The sequence below is a fragment of the Glycine soja genome, chromosome 15 (assembly GCF_004193775.1).
Source record: "Glycine soja cultivar W05 chromosome 15, ASM419377v2, whole genome shotgun sequence".
Lineage (NCBI taxonomy): Eukaryota > Viridiplantae > Streptophyta > Magnoliopsida > Fabales > Fabaceae > Glycine > Glycine soja.
The window spans coordinates 15,159,299-15,183,620 of record NC_041016.1 but is presented as its reverse complement, the minus strand read 5'-3'; the positions used below and the strand labels follow the sequence as shown (position 1 = coordinate 15,183,620).

At 32.7% G+C, this 24,322-nt stretch overlaps 1 pseudogene; it reads right to left on the bottom strand.

Annotated features, from left to right (window-relative positions):
• Nucleotides 1-11,383: 11,383 nt before the first annotated feature.
• LOC114385865 lies at nt 11,384-20,148 on the bottom strand (annotated as a pseudogene).
• Between the last annotated feature and the right edge of the window lie 4,174 nt (nt 20,149-24,322).

The window sequence follows — 24,322 nt, the reverse complement described above, 5'->3', positions numbered from 1 at the left end:
AAACATAAATTTTAGTAACTTGTTTAACCAACATCAACAACCAACACAGGAAAAAATAGAATGGCTCTGTTTTGAAAACCACACCATATATCAAACTAATTTTTTTTTATATCATAACCCTTCCATTTACAAGGAAAAAAGAAACCTTGACTAATTCAAAATTCGACCACCCAAGAATTGCTTCCGACAACAATTGAATTTGGATACTATCCAAACTATTGAATCTTCACTTTAACACATTAATCACTTGTGCTTAATCATTGACTTTCAAACTAATATTTAATTTGTACAATTTATTTCCTCTTGGCCAAAGCTGATGCTCATATGTACCTAGCACCAAAGAAGAGTTAAAGTCACAACTGAAAAATGCTAAATTCATTTTAGTCTTATGATTTGATTTCACATTTCTAGCCACTACAGTTAAAAGGGGAAAGACCAAACATAGCATTTTAGTACCACCATATTTACCCTAAAAAAATAGCAACTAATTAATAGCACAATTGTTATCTTGCTGTTAAAAATAAATAATGGTGGAACACTTAAAATCAAATAGTTGAACAATTAAAACTCTATTGGTCAATCATAAATTAAGCTACAAGACGGTACTTGCAGGTGATGGGTGTTGATCTTAAAGAGTCTAGATCATTCATAATTGGGGTGCTCATGATGTAAAGTTTAAGGTGGAGGGTTCCTCTGGAATCTTCCTATATGCACTGCCAAGTTGTATATACCAACATTCTTGACCATTTATAGAGGAAGCAATTACCATACTATCACCATCTCACTAATTATTATAAGTCAACACGATTATGTAGGGACAACTCAAACCCGAAGGGTTAAAAGATCCACTTGGCCTTTCATCACCAAATGGCATTACTTTGCCTTTTGATTGATGGCTTCACCCAATGGTTCACATGACATCCACTTCAATTAATGGCTTGAATTCCATCATTCCCAATTCAAATATTCACTTCCATCACCTGACACTATTCCCTCGAGAAATTTATTCCTAGTCATCTTAACACACCCAATTCATTTTGAACCTCTATCTACACCCTTCCATTTTTTTTTCTTTTATTTTCATCACGAAATCTGAATAATATAAGTTCATGAAGAAAAGAAGGAAAATCATGTGAGAAAAAGAAAAAGAAATAAAAAGAAGAAAACAACAACCATTCAAGTGTGTTGACTAAATCAAACTAAAAAAAAATATAAGTAACTTTATAAATGTTAGTCATTAAAATTAACAAAGTTAATGTCACCAACCCAAATGTTAGAAAAAGAAAAATAGTATTTCGTCTGTTATAAAGACAAACACTATTTCGTCTCATAAAAAAATAAAACATTAATGGGAATTAAAAAAGAAAGCTCCATGTGGGGTGGGGAGGCAGCTATCTAACCTGGTATTTTGGCAAATTCTATTTCCTATTCAATGTGACAATGAACTCAATAGAGAACAACTCTACTATGCCAGTGAGCAAATGATACATAGCCCCAGTTATATAAATGAATGAGTGTCGTATTAAAGATGAAAGCAAATGCTAAGATGCAACAATATACTAAGACCAAATCAATTTTAACACAAAAGTAACAAAGAGTACATATGATGTAAGAATGCTTATCAACCGTTAAATTAAAATAAAAGATTAAAATTAATATTTTAAAATATTTAAATTTTATTTGATAAAATTTTAATTTTTTTTTATGAAATAAACATCCTAAATTAAGGACCCATTCAGATTTTACTGTACCTCTGAACCACACAAAACTTGGTTTAGTAAAAGCAATTATACATTATTCCATCATTAACATAAATAACTGAGTTTTCCTTTCAGTTTTGAGTACAAAATTATGCAGTAGTTCCCTTCCCATGTTGAAACAATGTCTCACTTCTAATCACTTTGCCAAGGATCCCTTGGCCCAACAGTCCAAACCTAATACTTCAGACAATATATGTGATACCCTACCTAGCTTTTATTTGTGCAACTAACACAATGAATTAAACTATTCATCTTCAACATCAATGTGGCAATCACTCAGCCTTTTAAACCTTTGTGGCTTAAACATAAAACTTCCACAATCCTAACTCCTAAACAAATGTATCTCAACTTGATCTTGTTAAGCTTGAGCAAACTTAAATATCTTTTATTCAATTGACATTTATATGTGGTGGGAACAATTTGACTAGACCCGTCTACAATTTTTCACCCATCGCCGTTAAAAAATTAACCCCCCTCTCCCCAAATAAATAAATAAAAGTTACTCTAGTTCCAAAATAAGCATAAAAAATAGTTTGGAAGAGAATTCCATGGTACCATACAAACATAGTCATTTAAACAACAACAGTAGAGATAACACTTACGTCCGAGAGAAAGCCAAGATACCAGTTGTTAGAAGGCCTCCAAACTGCAAAAAACAAAATGATAACTTGATGAGTCAAAAAACAAGTAGATGTCAGTCATTTCATAAACACTCTACACTACAATGACCATATAATAGCAAAATAGCATTTTTTTTTCAAAGGGGCAAAAAGGGAACAGAAAGTAGGAAAATTGGGAAATGGGAACTCACAACATTAGGGTGTTTTGTAATTGGGGGGGCAACTAAGGCAGCTGTGTGAACCAAATGGTAAAGCGAAGCTGTGTGCCAAACCTTCACAAACAGATTCCAATTAAAATAAGCTTTATGATGCAATAGAAATGAAAATCAAATGGGAAAAAGAAAAGTGTAGAAAGAAAGAGACATCTTTGTAAGCAGGGTTTTGGGCTACTCTTACTCACACAAAGGTTACCAATGTCTACCATCTGATTGTAGAATTTACATCTCGAAGGATGTACAGTTTAATGAGTCAAAAATTCGCTATCCTACCCTATTTTCTTCAAACCCTAACCCTATTATAGCTGACCAATCAAATCCAACTCCTCTCACAGTTTTACCAACTATCCTTGCCTCTTCGGTTGTTTCTCAACCTTATCCCTATCCACTGCTTCTATACAACAACAACAATCTTCTTATCATCCCACACCTGAACCTAGCCTTTCTTCTCCTACCACAACTGGTTTTGTTTCACAGCTGCAGTCCCCTACACCTATACACCTACACTCCCTCTGATCCTGTTATCCCCACTTCTCAAAACTTACCACCTGACCCTCCATCCCCAATTCCTGAACCTTTATAACTTGCTGCCCCACCTCAACCTTCCTTATCTACACTAGAAAATATTGATCCCATGTGTACAAGGGCCAAGTCTGGAATAGTCAAACCCAAACTTAACCCTACACTGCCATCTCAAATCCCACATGGTTTGCAGCCATGCAGTCTGAATATGATGCTTTAATAGAAATGGGACTTCTACTTTGCGGTATTTCTCCGTGAAGCTCAGAAACACAGTTCAAGCGTTAAGTCCAACCACTTTTGTGGTATTTCTCAGTGAAGCTAATAAATCGACAATTTAACCTCAAATAGAGTCAGGGTTGTCGACATTACCTATTTCACGAGGTGAGTACGAATGCGCACGTGCAACAACTTTTGATGCCTTGTAACCTAATAACGAGAAACACCAACCTAGGGTTTGAGGTACACAATGTGGGTGAGGTTCAGGGTCAGGTTCAAGGACACAATGTGGGTGAGGTTCAGGGACATGCACAATGTAAAAACCTTGAGGAATAAATATGGGTGAGGTTCAGAGAGAATGGCTGAGGAACAAATGAAAGTGCCTGAGACAATGGCTGAGGGGTGCGCCGCGGGTTTAGCCTAATTTTAATATATGTAATACTACGACAGTCGTAGCTCGAAACTCGTCGTTGTCTTCACTGTACTTAATTACAATAATGCCACCTGCAGACATTTTAAGACGGTTATTTATAACCGCCTTAGAATGTACGACGTAAAAACTAAATTTTTCCCCCTAATTACAAAATTGACACCACGCCTTCTTCTACATCGTTTATGCAGAACCGTCGTAGATATCGCGACTTAAAAAACTACTTTTGTAGTAGTGGCTGAATTAGGTGCCTAAACAAATTCGATGGTGACAACATGCATTATGCAAACTGCATGCACATTGGTTAGAAGATAGCCATTGACTTACTAACAATACTTTATTAGGTATTAGTTAAAGACTTGAATTTTGAACCAACATTAAACTTGTATCTTTTCTAGTAGCTATTGCCTCCTTCAAGTCTTAATAATTAGTGTTATCAATACTAGCGGATTTGTTAAGAACCATCCTTTGTTTTTATTTTTGGTAAGTTCTATTCAACAAATGGCATTTGTTTTCCTTGCTCAAGGGCCTCATTCACACAACAACAAAAATTGAAGTCCCCAACCAATCTTGACTAAAAGTTTTCCCGCAATTTTTGAAGCATTTTTTCACACATGTTGCAAACCTACCATATCACATCTTACCAAAATATGAATAATTTTCCTTGTGAGAGACGTTGGTAGTCCAAAGCTGAAAAATGCAAAGAATTTGGCTGAATTGGGACCATGCACCTATCTTGCAATTTCATCAATAACCTCTAGGAAACGCCAATAAAATTCTTGGGGGTTTCTATTATCTCTGCCTCTGAAGCACTATATTGATGGAAATTCTACCAATCAAGTACAGACAGTTTACTACATCACTTGTTCTTCTAGGTGTTGTTGCGTAAGGAACTCACTCAACTTTGCCTTGTTAGTAATTGTATCTCAAGTTCTGAATCCTTGTCACGATGCCTATAACAAGTAACAACCGTGTATGAGACAAGTCACTACTTTCAAGTTACAACCAATTACTGAGATAACAAGTTAGCCTTCTAGTTTTGGTTAATAGATACAAAGCAATATTAGGACTAATTTAACCCTTACAAATTCAAAATTGAAATTGAGACTAGAGTATCGAGGTATATCAACACAAATTAGTGAACAATATAAATGTAACAAGTTTCAATTAAGTAATACTATAACCACGTCGGGCCTTTTAGTCTGTCTATAATGCACAATAGTAGAGCCAACGTCATAGGCTTTTATCCTAATTAAGAGAAATTTCCATTATATACACTCCCCGAAAGATTTTTTATTTTTTTCACATACAAGGTTGGACATTATGTTTAAAGAGAAATATATATCGCTTCAATTAGCTAGCCACCCTTTAGTTAATTATGTCCTAATTTTTTTATCCATAAAAATAAAAAAACAGATATTATGAGATTTACAATAATTCATGCACCTTATTCAATCAATTAAATTAATCCCCATTCGTAATTATATCTTAATCTAATTCCTTTTTTTAACAGCAAAAACAAAATTCATTAAAATGCCAGAGTTTAACCACAAGATGTGATACAACCTGCAAGAAACAATACATACAGTTTTGTAGCACCTTATAACAGGTAATACAAAAGCAAAGCAAAATATCTTAATCCAATTAAATTAACTGAATTTATTAATTTATGATCTTTGAAATGGAGTAGCTAAGCAGAAACTAGAAGCAGACAAAGGTGTCTTTCCTTTGGGAAATTGTCGGAGGATGAGGTGTTTATAGTTACGACTTATCTGGAAATGACTCAAATTCAATCCATAAATCATCATAATTCGAACTACAAACTCAAAACACTAGGAAAAGAGGAAAAGAGCATTTCGTTGTCACTATAAAACACATCTTAACGTACTTTGCTGGTTTTACTGTGGCCATCTGCTTATACGGCTCCACGTCTTTTGTCACAAAGGAGTTTCATATATATTTTGTGTTCCTAAGTAACCTTTCATCATAATCCAATACAATAGTAACCAGTCACCCTAGGAAAGATAATTTCACACTTATAGTTGGAACTTTAGTTGGGGTTACGCTTGAATCTGTTTCTTTTTATTTTATTTTTTATCATAATCCTTTGCAATAGTATGTAGCCTTCCTAATTGACTAATGTTCATTTTTTTTAAATTTTTATTTTTTTATCTGTAAGAATAAAAAATAATTATTAGGAGATTTATAATAATTTGTGAATCATGTTCAACTAATTGAGCTATATTCACTGTTTACCCTCTTTAGTTTCTAAACTACCGTTTTATATACGCAAATGCAAATATTTTTGTTTTGTTTTGCCTAGCTTTCTTCAGGTTTGGTGAGCGGGTAGGCAGACAGATGTTTCATTCACCTCCCTATACCATATCCTATTATTTTTTTCACACCTTAATAATTATTGATCATAAATGGTCTTGGTACATGTATATGTTGATACTTGATACACAATTAATCGATATCCGTTATTACCTTTTTTTTCATTTATAGGGGTATATATTCATAATTTCTTCTAAGACTCTAACGAAAAAAACAAAAATTTTCATTTTATGCTCATTGATTTAAATACATTTTTCATATGTAGAAAAAAAACTTGTATTTTACGAATTTTATCATTTTTAAAAGCTCCATTATCACCAATAAAATTTTTTTTTCCATGAAAATATAGATAAGTTGTATCACTAAAACGATTTTCGTTGTTTGACTAGGTACTTGTATTTATCATTTTGGGCTGGAAACCGGAGTGGCAGGACAATGAATAAATTTTGTGTTAGGTTATCAACACGAGTTCAAGCGAAGCGTTGCAACTTGCAACAACCTATCTCCGTCAACCATATCAATCTTAAATTCCAGATTAGTTAGTAGTTCCCCACAACAGTCAACAAAAAATAATGGACCATATCATGTCCTTATAACTTATTTTTATTTGTTTTTTTGGTACTTGATAACATATCTTAATGAGCACGATTATCAATCAGTTCAACAAGATAATGGTTTGGGAGGGCACAATTATATCTTGTGTAAAATATGAAGTAGGTACGGATTAGAAACCCAAACACTCTTGGAGAAAACAAACAAACCTTCTAGTGATTTGGGTCCATTGCCTACTACAGACTTTTCTTAGAGTGCTACAAGATATTGGGTCCAAGGTTTCACTGGGGGTTTGCAATTCCTATTTTTAAAATTCCCAAATTATATGTATTAGACAACTTGCTCCCTCACTTTCTCCTCATTCGACATATACCTTCATTCATCCCCATTTCATCTTCTTGCTTCCTTTTGCTTTTTCTCCCTTTCTCAGCGTCTATTGTCTCCCTTTGTATAGTTTCAAATTAAGTTATTTGAAATGCATTCTTTTGTTCTAGATTACTCAATCCATAACTATACTAGCAAAATTGTTGAATAAATTATCTTGAATTATGTAGTATGATTCTAGATTGAGTAATCCGGAACACAAGATGCATTCTTGATTATTCAATCCAGAACTATACTAGCATAATTTTGAAATAGACAATGCATAAATCATGTAGCAAAGTTTTGGATTGAGTAATCTGAAACAAAAGATGCATTATGGATTACTCAATCTGGAATTATATTACATGACTTCCAGATCACCTATTCTCGAACTATGCTAGTATATTTTCGAATTAAGTAATCTAAAATGCATCTTGTGTTTTAAATTACTCAATTTGGAATGGTTATCTGATCTAGGAAGTAAAAGCCTACATGACTTGCACCACAGTGATAATGCTCTCTTGCTTCGCGATCCCACCCATGGAGGAGTCCTTTATACACACCACATTTGGTGTGTGAAGAGAACCAAGAAGCAGATGTACTCATATGAGAAGAAGAAGGTGATGACAAAGCAGAAAGAGATCTTATCTAATTCTAAGGAGAAGAGCAAGTTCAAGCATAGATGGAGTCTCTTCAAGCTCATCGTTCCACTGGATCAGGACCCTAAAAAAGACTTTTTCCAACAAATTAACGTGGTTGGAGCGATGTCGGAGGTGGAGGATGTTGTGGTGGCAGCACAAGGAAGGAGAGGCACAAAGTAAGGGATTGATTGTGTAAAGGTGCAATGGAGTGAGAGATAGGAAGAGGAAAATAGAGATAAGAGAGTGAGCAAGGAGAGAAAAGTAAGTTGGGGATATTAAAAATTATGGGGAGTACAAGAAGCTATTTCCTTGCTTAGGAGTTATATATGCCCAAAACTTTTCTATTGTTGTTGGATCCATTTTCTTTGGATGGGCCAATATGTATATGGCCAAAACTTTTTAAATTTTTTTTTTCAAAATATGTTTTAGGAATTAATGTAAAATTAATGGTTCAGGCAAGAATCAAATCTACAAATTTCACATTATTAGCACGATATTTTAACCAACTAAGTTAATAGATCAATTATGTTATAAAATAATTAATGTCATTATATATAACTAAAATTTTTAATATATATTTAATGCACATGTAAATTTAGATAACAAAGTTTTTGATAATTAATTTTCATCTAATAATGTATTTTTTTACATATATAAATTTTAAATAAAAATCATAAGTTTCATAAAAAATTGTATATGTAAACAAATTAGTAGGTTATTATCTACATTTATATATGTAAAAATCATAGGTTTCATAAAAATTATTGTTTATTATCTAAATTTATATGTGCACTAAATATTCATTAGAAATTTTAGTGTTATATATAATGACATTAATTATTTTATAATATAATTGACCTATTAACTTAATTGGTTAGAGCATCATGCTAAAAACGTGAAAGTCCTAAGTTTGATTCCTGCCATTAATTTTAAATTAATTTATGAAACATATTTTTAAGAAATTTTTTTAAAAAATCGTTTGGACCAAAATAAAAAAAATGAATCACTTTGGTTCAAAATTCTTTTGATTTCTTTTAGACAATTGCTATATTTATTTTCTTTTTTACTTATCCACTTCCCTTTTTAATTTGTTTTCCAAAAAATACACTTTCCTATTTACTTAGAAAAGGGAATAGATAAGTAAAGAAGAAAAATAGATATAACAAGTACCTTTCTTTTAACGAAAAATTTGTAGTTCATATTAATCACATGTTACCATGACAATTCAAGCTCTAAAATTTGTAAGATAACAAAAGGCTCGAATTTGAAGCTATATGGCAAAAGCATGACTGGATAAGGGGTGAGAAGGAAAAGTGTAAGAGGGAGGGTAGCATGGGAACGATGTTACAGAGGCAAGTTGTGCATCGTTGTTGAATGCAATCCACCTCAGAATAGAATAGGATAATTATTCTATCGTGCGTAATTAGTTTTTTGATGTATTAATAAGATATACGTGATTGATAATCGTAAGATGTGGTGGTCTGTTACGAAAGTCTTGCTATAGCAATGTTTGATGAGTTTTTCTGCGATGCGAAGCTATTGATGATTTATATAGGCTTTTGTCTATATAATTAGGAGTCAGAATTGATTTTGATCATAGCAGAAAAACCATATTGAGGTGAAATGTTGTTGGTGATGCTTCATATTTCACGTTACTTAATGTCATTTTTTTTTGCTAGTAGCAAGGTATCTCCCTAGCTTAAAATTATGAGACTAATTCTCTACGTATAATAATCACTTAAGTGAATTTTGTCTTTCTCAAATTTAATGTCATTTGTTGATCTAAAAAAACATCTTTTTAGTACTAGTTACTTTATAGTGCCATGTCTCAATAATACATATAACACTAAAAAAGAAATTAAATATTTTCATAGTTGAAAGTCATAAAATTAACTCTCAAGGTGTAATAATCACTGGCATCAATTTGTTATCTCTCAAATTTAATGTCATCTTTTGATCTAAATTAGCATCTTTTTGGTATTACATTATTTTAGAATGTTGCGTCTCAATTATAAGTAGATCAACACATAGCATTAAAAGTGACATGAGATACAATGCCATCAAGACATCACCAACAACATTTTACCACATAAATGATTATATTTTGACAATAAAAAATTTTAAACACTTCAATAATTCTTTTTTTACTCTATTTTTTTCTTTTTATCACACTACATCATTAATCAAATCAATCCATTATCTTTTCTTATTTCGTTTCTCTCTTAAGTTATAAACAATTAAAGCTCTCAAATTGTAGATACTTCAAGATTATCTAAGAAACATTTTCCTTTACCATGACAATTTTTTTGTCATGACTAATTAAAATTGATTTGACACTCGATACCACTAAACCACAACATCAATTGATTATTGAGTTATAAAAAGTTACAAAATTAATAAAATAATATTATGAGTAAATATTAATTATTAATTGTTAGTCTTTTTATTTATAGAAGATTCGAATTCACGACCTATCTTGTTATCACTAAATTAATCTTATAATCGTTAGTTACAAAATTAATGATTATACCACCCTCAATCCCTCATCCTTGTCCATTTTAGTAGCACAACATATATTTTAGTATTATCGCCCATACTACTACACAATATTTTGCAAAACTCACCCCTTGCCTTGCCCATGAAAATCCACCATCATGATATACCGAGATAAGATCTAAGGTGAGGGCTAGAGGGAGAAAGAAAGAGAGAGAAATGAAGGGGGACATGGCCCACGGGAGTTCTGGCATTGAGAGCAAATAAAGTGTCACATAGCACAAAACATGACCTTCTGGCCAAATTTGAAAAGTACTAAAACTTTGGAGTTACTTCGTATAACAGACAGCCAAAACATGATTTCTCAGGTGTCCTTTTCAACGACAACGTTGAGCCAGGTATCAAACGCGTACACGAGTTGTGATTTACAAATCGCATATGTAGCCTACCTCCTTATCATAAAAATATATGATGTTTCAATTTCAGAGAAAAACTCTAGCATGTTTCTTATTATATACAAGGTCATTTGTAAGATTTTTTTTGAAGAAACTCCTTTTATCAGTTATGATGAAACTCCTTTGGACTTACGTAAGTATTTAATGTAGATATTTAAAATTTATAAAAAATAATACATACCTTTATTATATAAGCACGACTGCAAAAAGACCTTACAATGATGATTCTAAACCACTTTCAAAGACGATTTTGAACCATCTTTGAAGCCAACGCCATTGAAAGTCAAGACTTTGATGATGGTTCCATAAAAAACCATCTTAGAAAAAGGTACTCTTCTAAGACGATTTTTTAAATAACCGTCTTAGAATGTTTTATTTTTTAAAAAAATAGAAAAAAGAATACTTTACAAAAACAGAAAAAAGGCAAGCAAACTAATTAGTATCTTACCTACAAAATAATTTGTATTTACATATGATGATACAAAGTCCCAAACAATAAGAATAACAATAATTAAGTTATTTGAAGAAACATAACAATATAAAAGTATTTAAAGAAACATGGAGGGTAATTGCAAAAATACAGGAGATTCCTTCAGTATCTATACAACTTACATACCCAAATATGCAACAAAATCGATCTTCTTCGGATATTTGATTGTGAGTGATGTAAACCATCACGAGAAGTTTTTTGAGCATGCTCCCCGATTTCTTGTACGTTGTTATCATCATCATCAATTTGCATTGTGCCCCCATCTAAACACTTGTTCAAATCAATATTCTTTTCACCAACTACGTTGGGCCTTAATGCAGAAGTAGTTGACACTTGCTTCATTGCTCGACCTTTCAATGTGAACTATGTTGAGCCTTTGTGCAAAAGTAGTTGACCTTGCCTTGGCACAATTTTGTCCATGGTATCCATGAACTTCTTTTTCTCTGCTAGAGGTTCCAACAATGACTCCATCCATTTCTAAAGAAGTATTCTCATAATTTTCATCATCTTCTAGAGTTCTTTGCATAGACTTCAATTGTTCCTGTTGCTTAGAAAACAATAGTTGTATCTCTTCAATAGTGGAATAAAATGCTTGAAGCTGTGTTTCCCTGTATGACAACACAAATCTTCAGCTAAAAAATCTAGAAATCTACAATCATTATGAAGAATAAGACAAGTGTGCATGATGCATTACAAAGCAAAACTATCAGACAACACTTCATATAGTACAATTCAGTAGTACACTAACATACTGGAACTTGTAACATATAGCTAGAATAAAAAAATATATGAATGACAATACCTACTTATGGGACACCAGGATCTCCCCATTTTCAATTGAAATAACATTGTTGAATAGTGTATTTTCAAATCAAAGTAACACAATTAACCACAACAACCCTTCTTTTGTTATGATCACAACCCTTAAATTAGTCATGACCATGCTTGCATAGACATACTCTATAGAGATGCCAACTTTTGATCTTGCACTCAATTATAATAAATGAAGTATGAATAAAAAAAGGTTTATAAGCAACAAATACTCTAAAAACATCTTCTAAGGTTCCTTAAATCCTAGTCTTGTTGAACATGATTCTACATCCTTTTTTATCCAATTTCACTTTTAGATCAATTCAAAAATTAGTTAAGATCCATGAAAGAAATGTTTATAAAACCCTACTATTAGTGCTTCTTTGAAAATTTTATTAGAAAGACTTAGAATCCCTATCTAATTCAATCTACACAAAGAATAATTAGTAATTATTATAACATAAAAATCCCAAGAATGCAACAAACAAGTAGCTGAAAGAAATAGCAGCTAGAGTGTTGCTCTGTGTCCTCTGATATTCTATGCCAGTATGTGCAGTCTACGTTGGAAATTCTACATACTTTTCAAATTTTAGATGTCCAATGATTATAAACAACAACAAATCAAGCCTTACCGATGCATAAGTCTTTCCCTAGCACCTGTCATACCCCATTTTTGACCTACTGTCAATTCATTTCTCTCGTCTTTAAAACCAGAAATTTTCGTCGTTTCAGACGAAATTTCGGTAGGGAGTTATTTTAAAATACCTCATTTTTGTCCCGAAGGCGGCCGTTTTTATTTTTATTTCTATTATATTTATTGGTTATTTTCATTTTTCTTTGTTTTTTGATTACCTTCTTATTATTGGTTTTTTTCTACTTTTATTTTCGTTTTTTTATTGTTGCTTTTTTTTGTATTGTTTTTATTTATTTATTTTAAGTCATTTTTAGGTCCATTATTTTGTCCAGGCCCCGAGGGACATTTTTGTCTTTGTATTATTTTATACTGTCCTTTAAATAGTGCATTCAATGCACAGTAAGAGTGAGAGAATCTGTCAGAATCACAATACCAGTCAGTACCACCACTGGCCACCACTCAGCGCCACCCTCCTCCTCCGTGAACCACCAACACAAAAAAAAAAAAAACCAAAAATCATCTTGTTCATACTATTCACTTCCTTCTCTAGAAATCAAAACATTAGAACAGAAACCCACACAAACACAGTAACCCACTCACTCACGCGGCCTAAAGCATACTAAATCACACACCCACGCCACGCCACCACAAAACGGAAATCACACCCTAAACCAAAAAACAAAACACGCCGCCTTCAATTACATAACCCACACAACCCAAGCTGTAACCGATTTTACTCTGAAGCTTAAACGATAACATAAGGACAAAGGTAGTTCCCCTTTTTTTTTTTTCCTAAGATTCAAGGCTAGATCTAGGCTTTATCAGTACTGGTTTTCAAAAAAATAACTGTGCATTCGAGAACTAGGGAAAAAAGGAATTCAAAATATGTAGTTTTTTTTTTTTTACGCATCATATTTACTTTATGCCCTTGCATTTTTTTATTTTTCTTTATTCATTTTCCAGCACCATATCTATTTTACGCCTTGCATTTTATTTCCCAGTATCATATTTATTTTTTGTCTTGCATTTTTTATTCTATTTTGTTTATTTTTATTTTATGCATCATATTTACTTTATGTCTTGCATTTTTTTTTTATTTTATGCATCATATTTACTTTATGTCTTGCATTTTTCTTTATTTTTATTTTATGCATCATATTTACTTTACGTCTTGCATTTTTTTTTATTTTATGCATCATATTTACTTTATGTCTTGCATTTTTTTTTTATTTTATGCATCATATTTACTTTATGTCTTGCATTTTTTTTTTATTTTATGCATCATATTTACTTTACGTCTTGCATTTTTTTATTTTATTTTTATTTTATGCATCATATTTACTTTACGTCTTGCATTTTTTTTTATTTTATGCATCATATTTACTTTATGTCTTGCATTTTTTTTATTATTTATTTTTAGCATCATGCTTATTTTATAGCATTATATTTATTTTTATGTCTTGCATTTTATTTTCTTTATTTATTTTATGAACCATATTTATTTATTGTTTTGCATTTCATGCATTTTTTATTATTTCTTCTAGCATATTTATTTTAATGCATTTGCAATTTTTTATTTGTTACTTTTTATTATTTTTGTCATTTATTTTATTGCCAATTAGAATGTATCTAGGTCCAATGTAAATAAAAATATAAATGAGAATATGCACCGACACCCACATTAATTTTTATGCTTTATGCCAAGGACGATAATGTAATTATGACCGTATCCGAGGAAAAGGACCCTCATTTGATCCAACGTCATTTTGAGGGATCCGGCGCGTTTGGATCTATCTCTGCATAACTTAGTCTCTGGACCTTAGGACTTAATCGAAATTTTCATAAAAAAGTCAAATAGCCAAAACCCAAAAACATTTTATAATCAAAATTCCAAAAAAAAAAAGTCAATCTTTGTTTTTATCAAATTTTAATCAACTTTTAATCAATCAAACATTTTCCAATTTAAAATCAACCAAACTCACATTTTATTCTTCTATGCCTTTACGGCCTCTTATCTTTCTTAAACTTTTGTTTCAAACTTTAAAATCAACCAAAACCAATCACTCGGCCTTTTACCCCGAACTACATGATTTTGATCCCATTCGGGTATGTAGGCCAAAGACTTTGTCTTTCCAAATCAACAAAATAACAAAAACATTTTTCTTTCTTTTAAACTCATCTCTTTAATCCTTATACACTTAAGCATTTATTTTACAAACAAATAATCATTTTAGCATAAAGATAAAAATAAGCAAGAGGTTCCTATAGAGTACTATAGATGTTTAGGGTGCTAATACCTTCCCTTTGCGTAACCAACCCCCGGACCTTGATCTCTCTTAAAATAGGGTTTTTTTCGAACTTTCTCCCTTTTCCTCGGAAAAATAAAAGATCGGTGGTGAATCTTAAAATTGCGAGTCAACGCTAATTAATAGCCTGATATCCAAAAATCACCGCGACAACACCTTTTAACCTCTGCCTCTCAAAATCTAGATCTCATATTGCAACATTTATCTCAAGCTCAAGAATAGAAACTTTAGCCCAAGCTTCTTCTCGAGTTGTCTGCTAACAACATCAACAAATATCTCGGCTTCAAATAAGGAAACTTGACCACCAGGATAAAATGAGATTAAAAAAAGAGGATAAGATATAGAACAAAAAAGAGAAAAAAAACTAATTAGAAAGCCAAGTAGCATATAAACTATAAGTTTTTCTTCATTCTTTGGACCAAGAGCATTAGTCAGTTAAAGTCATGACATTTGTCATATCAATAACTTATTCTGCAATCTTCTCAAATGGCACTTAGATGTAAAGCAAGTATCATTCCTATAAAAACACCTTTGTATCAAAACAAATTTTGTATTCAATGACATGAGATTCTTTTATCTACCTTTTCGTTCTCAAGCTCTTTCCTTAATCTTCTTGTTTCCTGTTGTTCAAGTTCTACTTTCTGCTCCATGAGTTAGAACTAATTTTCGGATAGATATCAAGCAAAATATGATAAAGAAATATGATACTCTATATAAAATTATCTAATTGCCTTCATTTCATTTTTAGTGGCAAGCTTCTCCTCATGTACTTGGGCCTCCAATTGGCGAAACTTATTATCAAATGCAACTAAGTCTCCTTATACAACAATGACTTTTAGGAGCCCCAATTGTTCACCCATTATACTTCGTCTAACAAGTTAAACTAATAGTCAAACATGGTATACCACTGATCAGAGCCGTACCCGAATCAAATAAACATTAAATGCAGTATCTAGGAAATGATCCTAGGTCGTCTCCTAGTGAGCAATGATAAAACAAACGTTCATAACATGTAATAATAAAACAGTAACGAAATTGGGGGGGGGGGGGGTTGGGTTTGTTTGTTTTTGTAATTTAAACAGCAAGCAAACTTGAATTAAAAATAACAGAACTAAAACATGTTGTTTCCCCTCGATTCAAAAGCAAGTCTCTTATCCTAGGTTACAAGAATTTATCCCTAATCAGTTCAACCACTTAATCCAACCCGAAATTAATTTACTAAGCGAAAGTTAACACAAGGCTGTTATTATGTGATTAAGCAACACATTCACCAATTAATCCCTCTCACATGTCCATTAAGCATGAACGTTAATTAAGCATAGAGACAATTAATCAAGCATTAAGCATGCATGGATTAATATCAACAACAATACAGAATAATTGGTGAAGGAAAAAAAACTGATCAGAATTTAATATTAATAACAAAACCTCAAAGAGAACTATGCTTAATCCTCAAGAAAAAACAACACTATGGATTCAACCTTCCATTAACAGCAGAAATGAAAAGGAAATCAAAGGCAGAAAACAAAACTGGAATTTGAAGCAGAAAACGAAAATGGAATTTGCTACATGAACAATACCATGCGTGAACAGTAACATCGAAAACTCTTAAAAATGAAACCCTACAATCTCTGCCTACGTGAACAGTAACACCTCACCCTTAAAACCCTAGCAGCTGGGCTCACTAAAGGTCACTAGGCCCCAAAGCTTACAAATCTGATTATCGAGCCCAATAAGGTCTGGTGGCCCGATTACAAAAATACAGCCCACAAACGAAATAAAATAAAGCTGGACGACAAATAAAATTGTCTGCTCTCTTCAAGTCCAAGCCGGTTTAGCCCAATTCTGGATCCAAACCCAATTGCTTATAATTCTCCTGAAATTAAATTAAAACACAGAATTAGTCAAATAGGCCCAAATGATAAAACTGCATAATTAATTTGACAATTAAGACTAATCAGTAATTAAAATGGTGACAGAAAGGGGTAAGAAATAGGAGAAAATAATGACACATCAACCACACCACAAAAAAAAAACAGTTGAAATATTCACCGTTCATGTAGGAAACAAACAAAACAAAACAAAAGCAAAGCAAGGATGCCAAGCGCGTATGATGAATGGAGGAAAACACTTTCCCTTTACAAAGAATTGCGAGTTATCAACACCAAGTGGAGAGACAAAACATGGAAGTCTTATTTCTTCTTCCACCCCAAATTGGAAAAAAGAAAAGAAAAAAGGAATGATTGAAAAAATGGAACTTTTTCCTTTCTGTTAATTAGATTTATGCAGCAAAATTATTCAGTGCAAGCATAACGAAAAATGAACCAAACAAGAGAAGAGAATACCATAGGTCATTGAACTGAATGTTGAATAAAATACTCCAGCTCGAGCTCTCGAAGTTAGAAGAAGGAAATGACGTAGGAGGGTACCTGAATGAAATGAGTGACCAAGTTAGGCCGATTAGGCTGGAGTAGGTGTTGGGGTTTCTGATAAGTTTCCTTCATACCATGATCAAAATAAGCCTTGTCATTACACTTGCTAGAGGCATTGTTTTTGGATTTCCGTTTCCAACTTTCTGACCTTCATGCTCATCCTTAATCCCTCTGTTTCCAAAACTAAATTCATCTTTCTCTGGCTGGTACTCCTTTTGAGTGTCTCTATTAATATTACCCTCCACCGACCATCCCAAACACCAAACAATCAACAAAGAAATAAAATCAACAAAATTAAAATACAATTTTATTTTATTTTTTTTTAAAAAAATATAAAACCTTTTCCTGGAGATACAATTAACTTGAGTTCTTTATGATCATATTCATGTCCACCACCAAACACATCCAAAACTGGGGAAGCACTTGAACTCCAAACAAACATATGAAGGTCCTTATTTTGATCATTTGGCTTTTTGGCGATGTTTTTAGAAGCAGTGGGATAGAACATGTCAGGGTTAGGAATAGGGTAGTGCCCTATTCCTATTCAAGTTCCAGTAGTAGGGTAGTGGTACATTGCTTCCCATTGTTATTATTAGAAGCATCCTCGTTGTAATTGGAAGGTCTAAGAGTTGGTCCTCCGGAAGCAGAGAGGCCATAAACATCGTTGGCACCAAAGTTAGAATTACGACCTATCAATAATAATAATTAGTTTTCAATTCCTTTAATTATTTAGCCGTGCAAATCTGTGCAAATCTGTTATTTCCAATTCTGATTTGTTGAGAATTATTAGGAGATTGGTAGCTTGATTCACTACATATTAGGGCTATTCACTTGTATATATATCACTGTAAACTAATATCAAATTTAATTAATAAAAGTTACAAACTTATTCCTCTATATGGTATCAGCCTAAACGATCCACCCATTCCCTATTTCTTCAATTAAGGACGTCGTTCCCCACCCTTGCCTCCCATGGCCGACAACAACTCCTTCATTCCCAACCCCCATGAGCCATCCAAACCCCTTGCTTGCATCACTTTCACCAATGTCACCAAACTTCTTCCCAACAATTATCCTAATTGGAAATAACAAGTTGAAGCTCTCCTTGATGGCTATGGTCTCCTCCAATATCCAGATGGATCTTTTCCTGCGCCGTCAGAAACGATCCTCACCGCTCCAACATCTTAAGGATTCTGGTGATCTCCTACCCTTTCCAAATGAGTACCGCACACTGGTTGGAAGCCTTCAATACTTGAGTCTTACACGTCCAGACATCACCTTCAGCACTAACAAACTCGCACAGTTCATGCAAAATCCAAGAACGGCGCATTGGTCTGCACTCAAACGAGTGCTTCGATATTTGGCGGGCTCTTGTGACAAAGGAGTCTTCATCTCAGCGACTGCTCCTTTGACCTTTCATGCCTACTTGGATGCTGATTGGGCTGGTGACAAGGATGATTATGTTTCAACCACTGGTTACTTGTTGTATCTCGGTAACACTCCCATCTCCTGGAGCTCCCGCAAACAACGTTCTGTTGCTCGATCATCAACTGAAGCAGAATACAAAGCCTTGGCTGACACGGCTAGTGAACTATTATGGGTTCTTTCCTTGTTCACAGAACTTGGTCACATGCCCACTGCCAATCCAGTCATATACTGTGACAATCTTGGTGCCACAAATCTCAGTGCTAATCCTGTCTTCCATTCTCGGATGAAACATATAGCCTTAGCCTACCACTTTGTCCGAGAACATGTTCAACATGGCAAGTTTCGAGTGTCTTTTGTGTCTACCGATGATCAACTTGCTGATATTCTAACAAAGCCTCTGCTTCGCCCTCGGTTCGAATCGCTACTGTCCAAGTGGCATCTCTCATCCAGATTATACAACTTGCGGGAGGATATCAATAATAATAATTAGTTTTCAATTCCTTTAATTATTTAGCAGTGCAAATATGTGCAAATCTGTTATTTCCAATTCTGATTTGTTGAGAATTATTAGGAGATTGGTAGCTTGATTCACTACATATTAGGGCTGTTCACTTGTATATATATCACTGTAAACTAATATTAAATTTAATTAATAAAAGTTACAAACTTATTCCTCTATACGACCAACAGCCATCATGGAGTAGAAATCGGTGTGGTTGAAACTGGAGCCACGTGGAGTAGGGTTTCGAGAGGACTGAAGAGAGTAAATCTCAGCATTGGTGAGATTGGAAGGGTGATGGTTGGTGGAAGAAAAGCCCTGGGACCTTCTAGAAAAGATGCCAGATCTGGAAGCATTGGATTTTCTGACAGTGACGTGGAGCTTGCCATCCTCTTTGATTTGGGCATCAGTTTCCAGAGGGTAGTGTCGTCCGTCAAGAGACATGACATCAGAGTCGACATGGATGGAGACAATGGTACCGGTAGCGTCTGGGAACTGCTCAAAGATCAACAATCTGACACCTTTGTACTCAAACATGAAGAGCATCAAGGTGTACCAGATGATGCACTGGAGGACCACAATTTGGACCATCAGACTCCCCGAAAAATGAACCAGATGATGCACTGGGGAAGTACCAACTACAAAAACCAATAGATCATTGAATCAAATGAAAAATAAGCAAGTGAGGAAGAATGAAAAGTGGATTCCTCAATAAATCACTAAATCCACATTAAATAAAACAAAGAATAGTGGGTATAAGAGAAAGATCCACACTGTTGGCAATATCTCTTGGCCTCGTTGTTGAGCATAATGGTGGTGGCATTAGTGCAGCGCAAGGAAACCCTATGTCGGACGCACATGCACATGCAGGGACCCTCCACGTTTATGTACCTGACCTGCGAGGGAGTTGGAGCATGTGAGCCTCCACGTTTGTGTACCCTTGTCCATGACCTAATTGAATTGGAATTGTGTAGTGGTTGGTGGTGTCATTTGTTAGGGGTTGTTGGATGTTTGGTGGAGAATGGAAGAAACGACGTTGTTTAGATCTCCATGGCAATGAAGGCATGAACAAAGAGAGAGAGCGAGGAGGAGAATTTAGGGTTTTCCAAAACTAAGAGAGAGAGAGAGATTAAAAAGATGAAAATAAGGACTGAGATTGCCGATTCGCATTCCCTAAGGCATTATTCTTGCATTCTACGTTGGTTCTACAAGAACCAATGTCGTAATGCATTTTCAAAGACGGTTTTGATAAAACCATCTTTAAAATTTTTTAATTATTTACAAAAATGTTACTGCTTTACTTATGACATCGATTTTTATACCACTGTCATAAAACATGCGTTGTAGAATACCATTTTTGTGGTAGTAAAGTTAATTTTAATAAATATTTCACATTAAAAAATTATTAAAATAAGTTCATCTAATAAAATAATATTAAATTAATTAAGTTTATTGTCTATAACAAATTTATTAACTTTTAATCATTTATATATATATATATATGAACTAACATGATATGATTGATAAATAACCTTATCCTTTAAGTATGAGGTTATAGATTTGATGGTTTACACTTATGAAAAAACATTTGATGAGAGAAATCAATTCCTTAAATATATTTTAGAATCTTGAGGGATTAATTTTTGACTTTGAACGGATACCTTTGTTATATATAAAAAAAATCACTTTATATGTATGTAGGGCGTCAAGAAACAAGAGCCTTCAGTTCGTATGGTACACGGCTCCTCATCGTTTGTCATTATTATGATTGGGGAGAACTACACACTAGACACACGAATGCTAAATGGTTGAAGTCATAATCAACTAATCAAGTTTTGCGCACCTGTATAAAACCAATAAATAAATTAAATACTAAAAATACACTTGATTTTGAACTGACAATGGAATAAGATAAATGCCATATTTGAAAAATCACATATTCAAACTCCTACATTCCTTTTAGATGAGATAATTAAATGCATTCCTTTCAAAAAAAGATAATTAAATGTTTGTAGAAGAGGTCTTTGAGTCTAAAAATCCTTCTCTATCATAGACGAGAATACCATTCTATTATCCTAAAATTTTGTTCAATAAAATATTCTAACATGTTTAATTTATATAGTTACTATATTACAACATATTATAAGACTAAATCAGGATCCTTTTGTGTTAGAGAGATCAGCACAGCCCCCTCTTTTTTCTTTTAGTTTTCTTTTCATTTGATTACTAGCTTAGATGTTTGTATATATACATGAAAAATAAAGACATGGCTTATTGAGAGTTGATGTTAAAAGTTGTGTCTTCCAGTACCCCACAAGATTCAGAAAATCTTGTGCTGCCGGGACCATATATAATATATGATTCAATGCTTTTTGGCAACGGTAAGGTCATAACTCACAAGGAGGTGTTTTTATGCAACTCTTTTCCCGCGCCCCACCACACGAGTAGAACAAAAGTAAAATACACAGAAAAAGACAATAAAATACAATATGACTCGTTTGATATCCAGTAAAAAACGACTCTTTTTCCCAAACATTCTTTCCATTACTTGCTTCAATAGAATCTGAATGTAATGCAATTTTTTTATGTACATATAGGACAAAATATAAATATCACTCCCAGTTGTTTTGTGATACATAAATTAAAAAATACAATTAGTTTTTTTGTTTGTATAAAAATTAATATATATATATATATATATATATATATATATATATATATATATATATATATATATATATATATAGACCTTTTGTAGTTTGTTTTGGAAGTCCCTAACCATTGAAAACCCTAAGGAGAAGTGACAACACAAGGATTAGGGATTGAAGATGGTTCATCTCTTTTCTTCCTTCCTGGATTGAATATTCTTGCTTTATATTTGTGATTTCTTTTTAACTATTTCTCATTGGTTATGATTGAGTTCTTTATTTAGTTTCTAGGATAGATTAGGCAATGTCCTTGATACAACTATGGCGGCAATGAAAAACAACTAAGACAATGCTAGGATTTTAGGGGAAAACTCTGCGGCTGGCAAGAGTGAGCGGGAGTCTGAATGAGTTTTGCCTTTAGGGCTTTCTAATTTTTATATTAGAAATTTAGTATTTAGTTTTATTATATAATAAATAAGAAGAGGGATCATGTTGCACTATTGTAATTTTGACAACTATTTTAGATTGAAAATTTCTTTCACATAAATCACATATGAAAAATTTTATATTAATTCAAAGATCATTTGTTACTTCGTTCATATAGATTAAAATCGACATAATATAAACATTTCAATATATATTAAAATATAAATCATTTGATTATCTTGTTGTTATTCAATTTTAACAAAATTTGACACAAATGATATTAGAAATATATAGATATAATTTAATGGTTAAATAAATAAAAATCATATTTTATATCAATGTAATTTGATCTTTCCTCAATATATAATTAGTATTTTATCGTGTTTGTTTTAGTATATGTACGTGAGTTGGATTGAGTTTTAGTCCAGACTAAAACTCCAAACCTATCACCTAATCCAATTACAATTGAATTTATAAAAATAAAATCAATCTAACCCAATGATTAAATTCAAACCGAAACAACATCACGAAAACAATATGGCAGATGACATACATTTAATGGCAGTTAAAAATAGCTAGAAAGTGTTAGTGCTGTTTGTAACTTCACGGTTATATAATAGAAGACAAAATTTGCAAGATTTAAAAAAATGTTTGGAGTAAAATGGGCCTGAATAATTTGTTGGAGACAAAATTTACCAAAAAATAAAAGGAGTATCATTAAATTTTGTTCTATATAATTAGTTTATTTAATTTGTTGGGGCCGGGATATGAATGAATCATTGTGACCATTCATTTATATGCCTCCTCTCCATGTTTTTTCTCGGTCTAGTTTTATATTAGAACAGAAGGATGCCATTATTTTTTTTTTTCCATATTGGTGTATATGCTCTCTAAAATACTTGAAGGTTTTTTTTAATAAAAAAATATATCAATGATTAAGAATAGACCTTTAATTTAAGTACAAACCGTGAAAAAAAAAAATCCAAACAGATAATACAAAAATCCCTCTTCAATGCTTGAAGTAATTAATGTCGTAACTATTAGATTCGACAAAAGTTTGTACTTTTGTATAAAGGTTGAAAACCTACTTGTATTCCCATAATAAGATTTGCTATATGCTGATAAAAAAGCATGCCTGTTATCTGTTTTTAAAACAAGGTTCCATTCCATTCATTCTATTTTACAAATTCAGTCGATATTTGTTTGGAAATATTTAAGAAACTATGCCTGAGAAACTTAGTATCCGTCTTTAATTCAACAAAATTGCTTGATCAATAAAGGATTATTATGTTTACAGTTAACATATTCATTTGGTTAGTTAGCTAGTCGATTGCAAATTACATCACAATCAAACACTAATAAAACTGAAATGTGGAGGCAATATATCCACAGTTTAGAGATGTACGAAAAATATTATGCTAATTAAACATACATATCAAATAAAATTTATCATAGTTACATATCACATATTAATAACAGTAAGAACAACCACATTTTCAACTGAACTTGCACATACATAACTGACCTTATATTTTTATTTTCCTAAGTGCAGATTCAATAATATTTTAGATGACAAAATTAATTACTATTCTGTAAGAATCAAAGACGAGTATCAAATGGTATAAAACAACTCATACACCTTATTCAGTCAAGGTAGACTACCTTGATAACTAATATATGTTTGGCAAAAAATCATTTGAACCATGCCACAAGATTATATTTCTGTGAGTGATCGACCAAATTATTGGTTAGTGATGTGTGACTACATTATCCCTAGCTATCATGTGAGTGGCTACCATATCTCTTGCATGTATCGTTTCAAGTAGTTTCATCTAGCTAGGCAGTGGTGGTAAAAAAAGAAGATTGTGCAATTAGGGCTTTTGTCATACGTATGGGGTCAGCGTAGTACGTAGCACTCCACACTCTCCTGCCTGAATCACTTTGTCTTTTCGATTTGTCTGTTTCAGATGTTTCCAATAGTCACGTGAATGTCTTATAGTGATAGCTCTTAAGGTAGTGCTAGGCTGTAATGTAACCTCTCTTCTGTT